We start from the raw sequence: 15268 nt of genomic DNA, 5'->3' as shown, positions 1-15268 counted from the left end.
AGTCTTTTATTGTGAAAACTATATTCATAAAAACCGAATTACAGGACGTTACTCAGGACCATCTGCTGTAATAAAAAAAAAACCTCCCACGGATATAAAGTAGCTTAAAATTGAATTGAACCTTTTAACACAGTGTTTTTCAACCACTGTGCGCGGCACACTAGTGTTGAGAGTGTGGAGATAGTGTAGGACAGGGGTCACTAACCCTTTTGAAACCAAGAGCTACTTTTTGGGTACTGATTATTGTGAAGGGCTACCAGTTTGATACACACTTAAAAAACATGCCAGAAATAGTCAATTTGCTCAATTTACTTTTAATAAATAAATAAGTATATGTATATATATATATATATATATATATATATATATATATATATATATATACATATATATATATATATATATATATATACATATATATATATACATCCATCCATCTTCTTCCGCTTATCCGAGGTCGGGTCGCGGGGGCCGCAGCCTAAGCAGGGAAGCCCAGACTTCCCTCTCCCCAGCCACTTCGTCTAGCTCCTCCCGGGGGATCCCGAAGCGTTCCCAGGCCAGCCGGGAGACATAGTCTTCCCAACGTGTCCTGGGTCTTCCCCGTGGCCTTCTACCGATTGGACGTGCCCTAAACACCTCCCTAGGGAGGCGTTCCGGTGGCATCCTGACTAGATGCCCGAACCACCTAATCTGGCTCCTCTCGATGTGGAGGAGCAGCGGCTTTACTTTGAGTTCCTCCCGGATGACAGAGCTTCTATATATATATATATATATATATATATATATATATATATATATATATATATATACATATATATATATATATACATATATACATACATACATACATATAAATACATATATACATACATACATATATACATACATACATATATATATATACATACATACATATATACATACATACATATATACATACATATATACATACATACATATATATATACATATATACATACATACATATATATACATAAATAGATACATATGTACATATATATATATATATACATACATATATACATATATATACATATATATATATATATATCTATCTATATATATACATATATATATATATCTATCTATATATATACATATATATATATATATATATCTATATATATATATATATATATATATATATATATATATATATATATATATATATATATATACACGTATATTTAAAGAAATGGGTATTTCGGCCCATCATTCCGTCGTACATTTTTTTTTTCCTTTTTAGGAAGGTTTTTTGTAAAGAATAAATGATGAAAAAAACAATTAATTGAACGGTTTAAAAGAAGAGAAAACAAGAAAAAAATGAAAATTAAATTTTGAAACATAGTTTAACTTCAATTTCGACTCCTTAAAATTCAAAATTGAACCGAAAAAAAGAAGAGAAAAACTAGCTTATTAGAATCTTTTCGAAAAAATGTAAAAAATTATTTATGGAACATCATTAGTAATTTTTCCTGATTAAGATTAATTTTAGAATTTTGATGACATGTTTTGAGTAGGTTAAAATCCAATCTGCACTTTGTTAGAATATATAACAAATTGGACCAAGCTATATTTCTAACTAAGACAAATCATTCCTCCCTTCTAGATTTTCCAGAACAAAAAATTTAAAAGAAATTCAAAAGACTTTGAAATAAGATTTAAATTTGATTCTAAAGATTTTTTAGATTTGCCAGAATAATTTTTTTGAATTTTAATCATAATAAATTGTAAAAAAGATTTCCCAAATATTCTTTGTCGAAAAAACGGAAGCTAAAATGAAGAATTAAATTAAAATGTATTTATTATTCTTTACAATAAAAAATATATATACTTGAACATTGATTTAAATTGCCAGGAAAGAAGAGGAAGGAATTTAAAAGTTAAAAAGGAATATGTGTTTAAAAATTCCAAAATCATTTTTAAGGTTGTATTTTTTCTCTAAAATTGTCTTTCTGAAAGTTATGAGAAGCAAAGTAAAAAAATAAATTGAATTTAGTGAAACAAATGAAGACCAAGTATTTCAAATATTTTCTTGGATTTTCAAATTCTACTTGAGTTTTGTCTCTCTTAGAATTAAAAATGTCGAGCAAGGAGAGACCAGCTTGCTAGTAAATAAATACCATTTGAAAAAATAGAGGCGGCTCACTGGTAAGTGCTGCTATTTGAGCTATTTTTAGAACAGGCCAGCGGGCTACTCATCTGACCCCTGGTGTAGGAGATTATCTAATTTCACCTATTTGGGTTAAAAATATTTTTTGCAAACCAGTAATTATAATCCGCATATAATGTGCAGTTGTTGAGTGTCTGTGCTGTCTGGAGATCGGCAGACTTACCACGTTATACTCTTCCATATCAGTAGGTGGCAATTGCTTCGTAGATGTCGGAAACAGCAGGCGGCAGTGTGCAGGTAAAAGGGTGTCTAATGCTTAAACCAAAAATAAACAAAAAGTGAATGTCCCTAAGAAAAGGCATGGAAGCTTAGGGAAGGCTATGCAGAACGGAACTAAAACTGAACTGGCTGCAAAGTAAACAAAACAGAATGCTGGACGACAGCAAAGACTTACTGTGGAGCAAAGACAATGTAAATCCGAACATGACATGACAATTAATAATGTCCCCACAAGGAAGGATAAAAATATATATATTTTTGATTGCTAAAACAAAGTAGGTGTGGGGAATATCGCTCAAAGGAAGACATGAAACTGCCACAAGAAAATACCAAAAAAAGAGAAAAAGCCACCAAAATAGGAACGCAAGACAAGAAGTAAAACACTACACACAGGAAAACAACAAAAAAGTCCAAATAAGTCAGGGTGTGATGTGACAGGTGGAGACAGTACACCTACTTAGAGACAAGAGCTATATTGATGCATGCTTGGTTATGCTTTAAAGTCACATCCAACAATTGCGACAACGACTTTTTATTGCCAATATCGGCTGCTGAGTTTCAGTTTTTAATGATTTCTGCTGGGGGCTAGCCGACACATTTTTTCAATTAAAAAAAAAAATCCTTGGCTCAAAAAAGGTTGAAAAACAGTTTTAACTTAACTAACAGGACTGTTGGAAAAAAGCTGAACAGCGTCCCCACCTGGTTGAGACGATGCACAGCACCAGTACACGACGTCTCCTGTTTGTGTTTAAAGGTTTCAAATTTACGCCAATCATAGGATTTTTTTTAATTATTGATCGTACCATTGTACATATTTTTTACATTTTCCTACAAACACGATAATTAACGCACTTCTGACAACGGCAGGGACGCCTTCTGTAGTTACAGCTTTTGACCGCGGTGCGTCACTGTTGCTCACGTTTACTGGCACTCCCCAATAGGCGAGATCTATGGAAGACTGTATAAGAGAATAACAACACAAGATGCATCTTTCCTGTCCGTCCATCCATCCGTCTCCCCGCCTGTCATCTCTCAATTGATGGCCCATGTGATTGGATTCAAACATTGAGGCACACTCATCTACATCCTACCGCTGATATTATTAACGTCCCCCCGCAGGAGGCCGTTGCCGGGGATGATGAGATGAGATGAGACGAAATGAGACGATACACTTTATTGATCCCCAAGGGGAAATACATCTGTCAAAGGCAGGAGGCAACAACAAAAAAAAATGGAATGAAGCAAACACATCACGGAACATATCCCGACCAATAAGTAAAGGACCACACGAACCGGGAGGCCAAATGAAGAGTGAGACTAAATCATGATCAAACTGGACAAATGCCGTGCCCAAGATTAGGTACACCTGCATCGTTATTGAGATACAGTACAACAGTAGTAACAACAACTACCTCAACAGGGATCTTGGCCCAAAATTCCCCCTTTGTGCCGAACACCAAATATAATAAAATACAGTGGGGCAAAAAAGTATTTAGTCAGCCACCGATTGTGCAAGTTCTCCCACTTAAAATGATGACAGAGGTCTGTCATTTTCATCATAGGTACACTTCAACTGTGAGAGACAGAATGTGAAAGAAAAAAATCAAGGAATTCACATTTTAGGAATTTTAAAGAATTTATCTGTAAATGATGGTGGAAAATAAGTATTTGGTCAACCATTCAAAGCACTCACTGATGGAAGGAGGTTTGGGCTCAAAATCTCACGATACATGGCCTCATTCATTCTTTCCTTAACACGGATCAATCGTCCTGTCCCCTTAGCAGAAAAACAGCCCCAAAGCATGATGTTTCCACCCCCATGCTTCACAGTAGGTGTGGTGTTCTTGGGATGCATCTCAGTATTCTTCTTCCTCCAAACACGACGAGTTGAGTTTATACCAAAAAGTTCTATTTTGGTTTCATCTGACCACATGACATTCTCCCAATTCTCTGCTGTATCGTCCATGTATCCATTTTGCCCCTCCCGAAAATCTCCAAGGGGCAACCATTCTCCCGATTTCCACCCAGACAACACTATTGGGGGCGTGCCTTAAATGCACCGCCGTAGCGTGCCGGCCTAATCACATAATATCCATGGCTTTTACACACCTAAGTGAATGCAAGACATACTTGGTCCACACCCATACAGGTCACACTGAGGGTGGCTGTACTCAAACACATTTTGGGAGAACATCAGCACCGTAACACAACATAAACACAACAGAACAAATACCCAGAATCCCTTGCAGCACTAACTCTTACGGGACGCTACAATATACACCCCCCGCTACCTTAACCGTCTCATGCTCTCTTAGGGGGAGCAGGTCCCAAATTCCAAGCTGCTGTTTTGAGGCATGTTAAAAAAAATAATGCACTTTGTGACTACAATAATAGATATGGCAGTGCCACGTTGGCATTTTTTTCCACAACTTGCTACCACCAAACCCCACCAATGAACTAGCGTCCAAGAAAAGATGGCAGGTATCTGGCTTGGTCACGTCAGATTAGATCAGTGCGTGGCAAACTGAGCGGTAAAAAGGCCTGAATGGTTGATTTAGTCATTGTTATTTTATTTTCAAATTTATTAGACGGTAAGGTCGATTCAGGTGTACTGGAGAGGAGGCTACACCGAATAGTCGAACCTCGGATTCAGGAGGAACAGTGTTGTTTTCAACCTGGTCGTGAAACTGTGGACCAGGTCTAGACTCCCGGCAGGGTTCTTGAGGGTGCATGGGAGTTTGCCCAACCAGTCTACATGTGCTTTGTGGACTTGGAGAAGGCATTCCACCGTGTCCCTCGGGAAGTCCTGTGGGGAGTGCTCAGAGAGTATGGGGTATCGGACTGTCTGATTGTAGCGGTCCCATCCCTGTATGATCAGTGTCAGAGCTTGGTCCGCATTGCCGGCGGTAAGTCGGACACGTTTCCAGTGAGGGTTGGACTCCGCCAAGGCTGCCCTTTGTCACCCATTCTGTTCATAACTTTTATGGATGGAATTTCGAGGCGCGGTCAAGGCGTTGAGGGGATCCAGTTTGGTGGCAGCAGGATTTGCTCTCTGCTTTTTGCAGATGATGTGGTCCTGATCGCTTCATCTGGCCAGGATCTTCAGCTCTCACTGGATCGGTTCTCACCCGAGTGTGAAGCGACTTAGATGAGAATCAGCACGTCCAAGTCCGGGTCCATAGTTTTCGCCCGGGAAAGGGTGGAGTGCCATCTCCGGGTTGAGGAGGAGAACCTGCTAAAAGTGGAGGAGTTCAAGTACCTCGGAATCTTGACCACGAGTAAGGGAAGAGTGGATGGTGACATCAACAGGCGGATCGGTGCGGCGTCTTCAGTAATGAGGATGCTGTATCGATCTGTTGTGGTGAAAAAGGAGCTGAGCTGGAAGGCAAAGCTCTTAATTTACAGGTCGAGCTACGTTCCCATCCTCACCTATGGTCATGAGCTTTGGGTTATGACTGAAAGGACAAGATCACGGGAACAAGCGACCCAAATTAATTTTCTTCCGCCGGGTGGCGGGTCTCTCCCTTGGAGATAGGGTGAGAAGCTCTGCCATCCGGGAGGAACTCAGAGTAAAGCCGCTGCTCCTCCACATGGAGAGGAGCCAGATTAGGTGGTTCAGTCATCTGGTCAGGATGCCACCCGAGCACCTCCCTAGGGAGGTGTTTGGGGCACGTCCGACCGGTAGGAGGCCACGGGGAAGACCCAGGACACGTTGGGAAGACTATGTCTCCCAGCTGGCCTGGGAACGCCTCGGGATTCCTCAGGAGGAGCTGGATGAAATGGCTGGGGAGAGGGAAGTCTGGGCTTCCCTGCTTAGGCTGCTGCCCCCACGACACAACCTCGGATAAGCGGAAGAAGTTGGATGGATGGATTTATTAGCCTGTGGAAAAACTATTTTGATATTTACCTCATAAGGCTGCAAATAGAAAAGAGGCATTCAATTTTCTTTCAAATTTGTATTTGATATATGCCATTGATATTTTTATTTATCATTATTGTTATTTAAAACTCGACTTTGCATGTCATTGTAAAGTTTATAAGCCGTCCTTGTTCAATATTCAATGCAAAACTTGTTTGGGTTTCTTTTAAAAGGTTAATTTGTTCAATTTGAGTTTGACACCCCTGATCTAGACCAACAAGATTATTATCATTATTATTATTTGCCCAGGAAAGGTTAGAGAAAAAAGTATCACACTGTCAGACAGATATTAATCTCCAAATATGTTGACTGTTGTGTGTGTGGTCTAACTGTTGCATGCCAGAATACCTGAGTTGTTTGGTTACCTCATTTTGGCAACATTAGCAAGGCAAAAATATGACACACACCTTTCAGTTGGATGCAACACGCTGCAAGCCATAACTGCCCAAAGTATTCCGCCAGTCCGCGGAGAACGTTATCACGTTTGCTGGTCCAGGCAGAATAGTGATACAGGTTATTCCATCTTGCATGCGGGCGGTTCAATTTGAATGTATAGTTCAGGCGTCTTGTGCAAATACAGCACAGGTGTCGAACTCGAGGGGGCCGGATCTGGCCCACCACATTATTTCATGTGGCCTGAGAAAGCCTTGAATTAACGTGTGTCAATAAAGTACACAAAAAATATACATACTGCACATAATTGCACATCTTTTAAACTTTATATGCTGTATCGCAACATTGTTTTGTAAGAATAGAAATACACATCTAAATATTTTTTTCTCATTTTGGCCTATGATTTCAATACCAATTATCCATTCATTTGCTTTATTTATTAATTTTTGTCCTGTCCAGCTTTTCAGATGTCAATGCACATATCGGCTGTACAAATTTACTTTACAAAAGAGAAGTGTGGGATACTTCTCTTGTTGCCTTATTTATATTTGACTTTATTAAATGTATTTATATTATCATTTGGTGCAGCCGGGCAGGAGCAGGCGGGGATAGAAAGAGAAAAAAGGGAGACAGAGCGGGAAATTGGGGTGAAAAGAGGAGGATTAGACAGAGAGGCAAAAACTACAACAGCAAACACAACAATAACAACAGCAATAGAACAACATCAGCAAATAGGATACGTACAAATATGATAGTGAAAGTGATATCAAAGAAGCGGTTGGTGAAATAAATAATAATAGAGAAATGACAATGAACATTATTACACTACAAATGGATCAATACAAATACCAATAGAAATAGCACTGTTGATAATGAATAATAACAATAACTACCTCTATTATCAGCAATATATATATGTAATGATAACATGAAATACAAAAGAAAGCAGATGATTGGAGGGGAATAAAGACAAACCAACTATATTAACCTTGTACATTGTTATAGCAACAGGAGTCAGTGTGCCATGTGTTACCCCCAGTTTCCTCTAGGGCAACAACGTTAATATATGTTTGATGAAACGTGATTATATGCAGGAGTGTATGTATGCGTATGTACTTGTATATGTACATGTATGTTGTACAGTGAATGTATATGTACATGAATGTGTTTATGTATGTTTGTACAGTGAATATATATGTTCATGTATGTGTTTATGTATGTTTGTACAGTGAATGTATATGTACATGTATGTGTATATGCATGTTTTTACAGTGAATGTATATGTACAGTATGTGTTTATGTATGTTTGTACAGTGAAAAAAATCAAATGCATAGGTAATTGTGCAAGAACATCATGAGGTGGTTATACATTTACATATATATATATACATATATGTATGTATATATGTATGTATGTATATGTATGTTTATATATATATGTATAAATATGTATGTGTATATATGTATATATATGTATGTACATATATTTATATATGTGTGTGTATATATATGTATGTACTGTATATATATATGTGTGTGTGTATATATATATATATATATATATATGTGTGTATATATATATATATATATATATATATATATATATATAGAAGCCCATCCCTATATATGTATATATATATATATATATATATATATATAAAGGGCTGCGAATCTTTGGGTGTCCCACAATTCGATTCAATATCGATTCTTGGGGTCACGATTCGATTCAAAATCAAATTTTTTTTTTCAATTCAACACGATTCTTGATTAAAAAACGATTTTTTCCCGATTTAAAAGAATTCTCTATTCATTGAAAACATAGGATTTCAGCAGGATCAACCCCAATCTGCTGACATGCTAGCAGAGTAGTAGATTTTATTAAAAAAGCTTCTATAATTGTAAAGGACAATGTTTTATCAACTGATTGCAATAATGTAAATTTGTTTTAACTATTAAATGAACCAAAAATAAGACCCTTTTTATCTTTGTGAAAACATTGGTCACAGTGTGTTGTCAAGCTTATGAGATGCGATGCAAGTGTAAGCCACTGTGACACTATTGTTCTTTTTTTTTAATTTTTATAAATGTCTAATGATAATGTCAATGACGGATTTTTAATCACTGCTATGCTGAATATATAACTAATATTGATACTTTTGTTGATAATATTCATTTTTGTTTCACTACTTTTGGTTTGTTCTGTGTCATGTTTGTGTCTCCTCTCAATTGCTCTGTTTATTGCAGTTCTGAGTGTTGCGGGGTCAGGTTTGGTTTTGGAATTGAATTGCATTGTTATGGTATTGCTGTGTATCGGTTTGTTGGATTGAATAAAAAAAATAAAGAAATAAAAATATTTTTTAAAAATGAGAATCGATTCTTAATCACACAACGTGAGAATCGCGATTCAAATTACAATACAGCCCTCAAAGAAAACGAGTTTGACACCCCTGCCAGAATATGTGGAATCATTATGATTTTTAAATAATGTCATTATTTCATAAGGTAATGTAAAATGAAAAACAGAACATAGTGTGAGATGTGGGATAGGCTGCAGCCTATTCCTCTTTCGGTCGTCTTTTTTTGTGTAAATGAGTATGATTGTTAAATATGTCTAACCTGTACTGTTAAACTGGTCACACAAAATGGTTGATGGTTGATTATATGACGGAAATAAATGTCATGTATACACAATACTGACAAAATGCTGATTAAAAAGGAAGTTAATTTTGGGCTTCTGCAGTTATTCCATTTGTTTCAGTACTCAAATGCATTCTTGGACCTATTGTCGTAAATGAAACACATACCGTACCGCTAACGTGTGTTAATGTACAGAACTCCCAGGCATCAGCCTTGTTGATAAACATCCATTCTTAAAGGAAAAAAATGCCAAAAATACCTCCACGTCGTCGGCCTCACATCTGCGGAGGTCAAAGGTCAGGTTGAGCGGAGCACCACCACCTCTCGATCTGGTTTGCATTCATCATCTCGCTCTCGCTCGTCCAGAGGAGCGCCCGCTTCCCGCCGAGGCGTCCCTCCTACGGCCACGGCATGAAAAATGAAACGGCCGTAATAAACACAAGGTATAAAAAAAATGCGTCACATAGAAGTCTTGTATGGAATTTGTATAGTTTATGGTTAAAGCAGCAATATATTGCGCCATAAATCCAGCTAAATTAGGGTTCAAATATACGGTATTCAGATTTAACAAGCAAAAAAAAAAAATGTATTCAAAAATGCGCGCGGAGGCCACTGGGGAATATCTTTAAGCAGTTGACGGCGTTAAATTAAAACGTATTCTTATCGAGCAGAAAATAAAGGTTGGCAAATATGTTTATCTTTCAACAATGTCCGCCAAGAAGCAGATAACCACGCTGCCCGCAGGCAGACGTTGTCGCAGAAATACTTGTATAAATGTAAAGCAGCTTGATGCTGAATCAACCTCGCCCTTGAGGTTAGGGCTAAAAAAACACATTTTGAATCTGAACCAGGCAAACCAAATTAATGGGGTATAGGCCTACCCCCCCTCCTGCATGGCCTATCATCTATCTCTGGACCACGGTGGGGTTGTCATGTCGACCGGCCCACAAGTTACTATGACAACCGCTCACCGGGAAGCACTTGCTACGGGGAGGTTATTGCCTCCTTGGGGATGGAGGAAGGACAAGGGGCTGGTGTCTGAGCAAAGACAAAGATGGAATGAAGTGAGAGGTCAACGTGGACTGGAGCTGGCCTCGTCCTAGCGAAGCAGGAAGACCCCGGCCTCTCTTGGTGCACATGATGTATCACACCGCCCGCAGGGCCGCAGCCTGGGGCGGACAGATTGACACCGAGAAGGTCCCACCAACGCTCAGCTGCTTCCTGAACATTTTGTCATACAAACGTCACGAAGATTCGTTTCCGATCTTTTCCGCCTGAGGTATAATTGCCTCATTAGTGCTGACAGGGTAAATCGGTGGAAGGGCTAACTGTACGTTACGTAGAAAACAACAACCCGGGGCATTTACCTGCAGGGCACGGAGAGTATAGGCCCGCCTATGCATACTTGAAAAGTAAATATAGCAACACCCAAAATATATTCCAAAATAAAATACCTTCAGTAAGGAAAAAAATTGTAAAAACCTGACTCCATGCAATGGAAATGTTTTGTAAATGAACTACAAGTCTCAAATTCATGTGTGCGCATGAATGTTTATTGGTAAGAACACTAAAAATGCAACTGCAGACACAAATATAAATGAACTATTTAACAATCTGTGCTGCAATTTAACAAAAAATAAATAAAAATGATACCATCGTACAACTGAAGCGCAATGTAAACTTTATGATCATTTGATATTTTACGATGAAATTGCAGTGTATTTTTTTTTTTGGAACGCAAGCAAAAACCAACGGAGCGGAGATCTAGATTTACTTGATAAGTAAACATAGCAACATCCAAAATATAATCCCAAAAAAATGACCCTCAATAAACAAATAAATTGCAAAAACCTGACTCCATGCAATGGAAATGTTTTGTAAATGAACTACAAGTCTCAAATTCATATGTGTGTGCATGTATGTTTATTGGTAAGAACACTAAAATGCAACTGCAGACACAAATATAAACTAACAATTTAATCATCTGTGCTGAAATTTAACAAAAATAAAAATAAAAATGATAGCATCGTACCACTGAAGCGCAATGTAAACTTTATGATCATTTGATATTTTACGATGAAATTGCCCGAGTGTATTATTTTTTGGGGGGAATGCAAGTAAAAACCAACAGAGCGGAGATCTATGCATACTTGTTAAGTAAATATAGCAACATCCAAAAGATATTCCAAAAATAAATTACCCTCAGTGAGCAAATAAATTGTAAAAACCTGACTCCATGCAATGGAAATGTTTTATACGTAAAACAAAAAAGGGTAAATGAACTACAAGTCTCAAATTCATACGTGTGCGCATGTATGTTTATTGGTAAGAACACTAAAAATGCAACTGCAGACACAAATATAAATGAACGAATTTAACAATCTGTGCTGCAATTTAACAAAAAATAAATAAAAATGATAGCATCGTACCACTGAAGCGCAATGTAAACTTTATGACCATTTGATATTTTACAATGAAATTGCAGTGTATTTTATTTTTGGAACGCAAGTAAAAAACAACAGAGCGGAGATCTATGCATACTTGATAAGTAAACATAGCAACATCCAAAATATAATCCCCAAAAAATGACCCTCAATAAACAAATAAATTGCAAAAACCTGACTCCATGCAATGGAAATGTTTTGTAAATGAACTACAAGTCTCAAATTCATATGTGTGCATGTATGTTTATTGGTAAAAACACTAAAATGCGACTGCAGACACAAATATAAACTAACAATTTAATCATCTGTGCTGCAATTTAACAAAAATAAAAATAAAAATGATAGCATCGCACCACTGAAGCGCAATGTAAACTTTATGATCATTTGATATTTTACGATGAAATTGCAGTGTTATTTTTTTTTTTAATGCAAATAAAACCCAACAGAGTGGAGATCTATATTTACTTGATAAGTAAACATAGCAACATCCAAAATATTACCCAAAACAAATTACCCTCAATAAGCAAATACATGGAAAAAACTTGACTCCATGTAATGGAAATGTTTTCCATCCATCCATCCATCCATTTTCTACTGCTTGTCCCTTTTGTGGTCGCGAGGGGCGCTGGAGCCTATCTCAGCTGCATTCGGGCGGAAGGCATGGTACACACTGGACAAGTCGCCACCTAATTGCAGTCACGTTTTATACGTAAAAAAAAAAAGGGTAAATGAAATACAAGTCTCAAATTCATAAGTGTGCGCATGTATGTTCATTGGTAAGAACACTAAAATGCAACTGCAGACACAAATATAAATGAACAATTTAATAATATGTGCTGCAATTTAACAAACAAAAAAAATTAAATGATAGCATCGTACCACTGAAGCGCAAAGTAAACTTTATGATAATTTCCTATTTTACGATCTGATTAGATGAAATTGCCCGAGTATATTTTTTTTTCTTTTTTGGGAATGCAAGTAAAAACCAACTGAGCGGAGATCATAATGCAATGGTGATTATTCATTATTCATAAAAGCATTTATCAACTACAGAAAAGAGCTATAAGGATTATTTATAAAGTAGATTATTTAGAACACACTAACATATTATTTATTAATTGTGGTTTATTGAAATTACAGGAGTTAGTAAAGCTGCAGACATGATGTGTCATGTTTAAGGCTAAAAGTAAAACATTACCAGCAAATTTTAAAAAAAATGTTTGTCATCACTTCTGGGAGTACAGTGCATGGAAGAAAAAGTCATTTCCAACATTAGTATTCAAGGACAACTTTGAAACAAATGTGTATATCAGTGGTGGGGGTTCAACTATGGAATTCTTTTTACAATGAGATAAAAACATATTCCAATTGAAAAAATATATATAAAGACAGAACAATAAGATCATATGGACAGCCATAAGTGTTTACATTTTGCTGTATATATATTATTTTACTTATTTTTTGTCTGGTTTTGTATCATCATGTGAGGTATATATTGTTTTTTCAGTTTGTACTTCATGAAGTTTTGCAGTTTTTTGTGTGTTTTTTTGTTTGTTTTGTTTTCATTATATTTGGGTGTATTTGATGGTTTGTATGACATCCATTAAGAAAGACTACGTATTATGTTGAAGGGGGCAGGAAAATATAAGATTTTTCTTCATCCTGCTCCTTCTCAGGCTTTGGTGTGTAAATGTATAATTAAGGTATAATTGTCTATCAATCAAACATGCATGTCAATGAAGGAGATGAATAAGAAAATGAAATGATCCATCCAAATTATTGCAATGTTCCAGATAGCCATGCAACATAATTTCCTTTGAATAAATACACAATATTGCATGCTGTTACCATGTCTGCCTTGATTGGCTGGGAGAAATCACATGCTTGTGAGTCCATTTTGACTTGTGGTAATAATGTTGCATGCCAGTTAAAAAGCATAACAACACTGATGGAAAGATTAAAAAAGGAACCAATATGAGCGGCATATAAATGTGATTTATCCATCCGTCCATTTCTACCGCTTATTCCCTTTGGGGTCGCGGGGGGCCTGGTGCCTATCTCAGCTACAATCGGGCAGAAGGCGGGGTACACCCTGGACAAGTCGCCACCTCATCAATATGATTTGATTATAGACAGGAAAGTCTTCTGTTATTATAGACAATAAAGTCCCCCCCCCCCCACACACACACACACACACACTTGTAAAATTCCCAGTCATGTCCTCTGACAGGAAATACATTAAATTATCTTTTTAAGTGCATCCACGACAACAAGAACAAGAAAAAAAAAAGCATTAAAAAACAGCAGCGGTGATTTATGTTGATGAAAGCTGCATGGTGGCACATGCCAGCCACCATCACTCGCAGCCTTTTCAAATCGTAAAACAATTATTGGATGAACAATAAACGCGGGTCAAGCCATTGAACACATTTTTTAATTGGCCTGCGAATCAATTCTCTAAATACTTAATGGCGTAATAATAAATGAAAGGGGGGACAAAAAAAAACATAAAATTGTGAGTGTATCCTGCCAAATCAGCATTTTGTATTAATATTCATGTGACACATCCTTACTGTGGTATGTGTGCTGCCCACACTCACACGTTATTATTATCTTATTTTGCTATTTTCCACGATGACGTCACTGTCGCCGGAGTTGACAAATAAGCATATTTAAATAGGGATTTGTACTGTTTTCATAATGTTGTATATTGTTCTTTGACTTACTGTTTGTAATTGTTGAAATTTATAAATAAATATCAAAAAAAAAAAAAAAAGCATATTTAAATAGTTTTTTGTATTTTTTTTTTTTTTAATAAACGCAATTCCCGGCGTATACGACGGGCAGATTGCAGATTGAGCGTTAAAAAAAATTGGACAATGGTATTATCATGACAATGTTAAAACAAGGTTAAAATGACAATAGTATTATCATGACAATGGAGGCGAGGTGCGAGGATGGTCCAGAAGAAAAAGAAAAAGGTCATTTGTTATGACAAGACATATGGATGGACATTCACACTTTAAAATAACACATATCAGTTGACATAAACAGAAAAAAAAGAAAGGTCTGGCGGGATGATTTTATTTTTATTTATTTAAAAAAATTTTTACACACATCAATGATAGAACGTTGTATTACTATACAGGTAATAATACCTTGCGATATATACGTCAATTGTAAATGTCTGATTTATTCATAGTGTTATTAGAAAAAAAAGTAATATTTTAGCGATTGCAGGTAACAATTATAAAACAATATAGCAGTGAGATGTGTCGGATCATAATAATCTGACATGTAAAAAAGAAAGCAAAATCAATTTTTCTTCTTTTAGGTTTATTTCTTCAATAAAATGTGTTGACGTCTTCAAAGGCAACACGTCATTCCACGCATTATTCGCATTACGCTGGCGGTGATATTCCACGAAAACACGCACTATTGCGCCTTTACGCCGTTTTGCTT

The 15268-nt window shown here is 36.6% G+C and overlaps 1 long non-coding RNA gene across 1 annotated transcript in view; it reads right to left on the bottom strand.

Annotated features, from left to right (window-relative positions):
• Positions 1 to 6087: 6087 nt before the first annotated feature.
• The window catches only part of LOC133562958 (uncharacterized), a 29566-nt gene continuing 20385 nt past the window's right edge, over positions 6088 to 15268 (bottom strand). Inside the window, exons 3-4 of the long non-coding RNA XR_009808965.1 lie at positions 9622 to 9760; positions 6088 to 7277 (exon numbers count right to left, since the gene is read on the bottom strand). This is a non-coding gene — a long non-coding RNA (uncharacterized LOC133562958). The remainder of the gene's footprint in view (positions 7278 to 9621; positions 9761 to 15268) is intronic.

The sequence above is a fragment of the Nerophis ophidion genome, linkage group LG12 (genome assembly GCF_033978795.1).
Source record: "Nerophis ophidion isolate RoL-2023_Sa linkage group LG12, RoL_Noph_v1.0, whole genome shotgun sequence".
NCBI classification, from domain to species: Eukaryota; Metazoa; Chordata; class Actinopteri; order Syngnathiformes; family Syngnathidae; genus Nerophis; species Nerophis ophidion.
The sequence above is the reverse complement of the archived record's forward strand: the minus strand, read 5'-3'. Positions and strand labels throughout refer to the sequence as shown.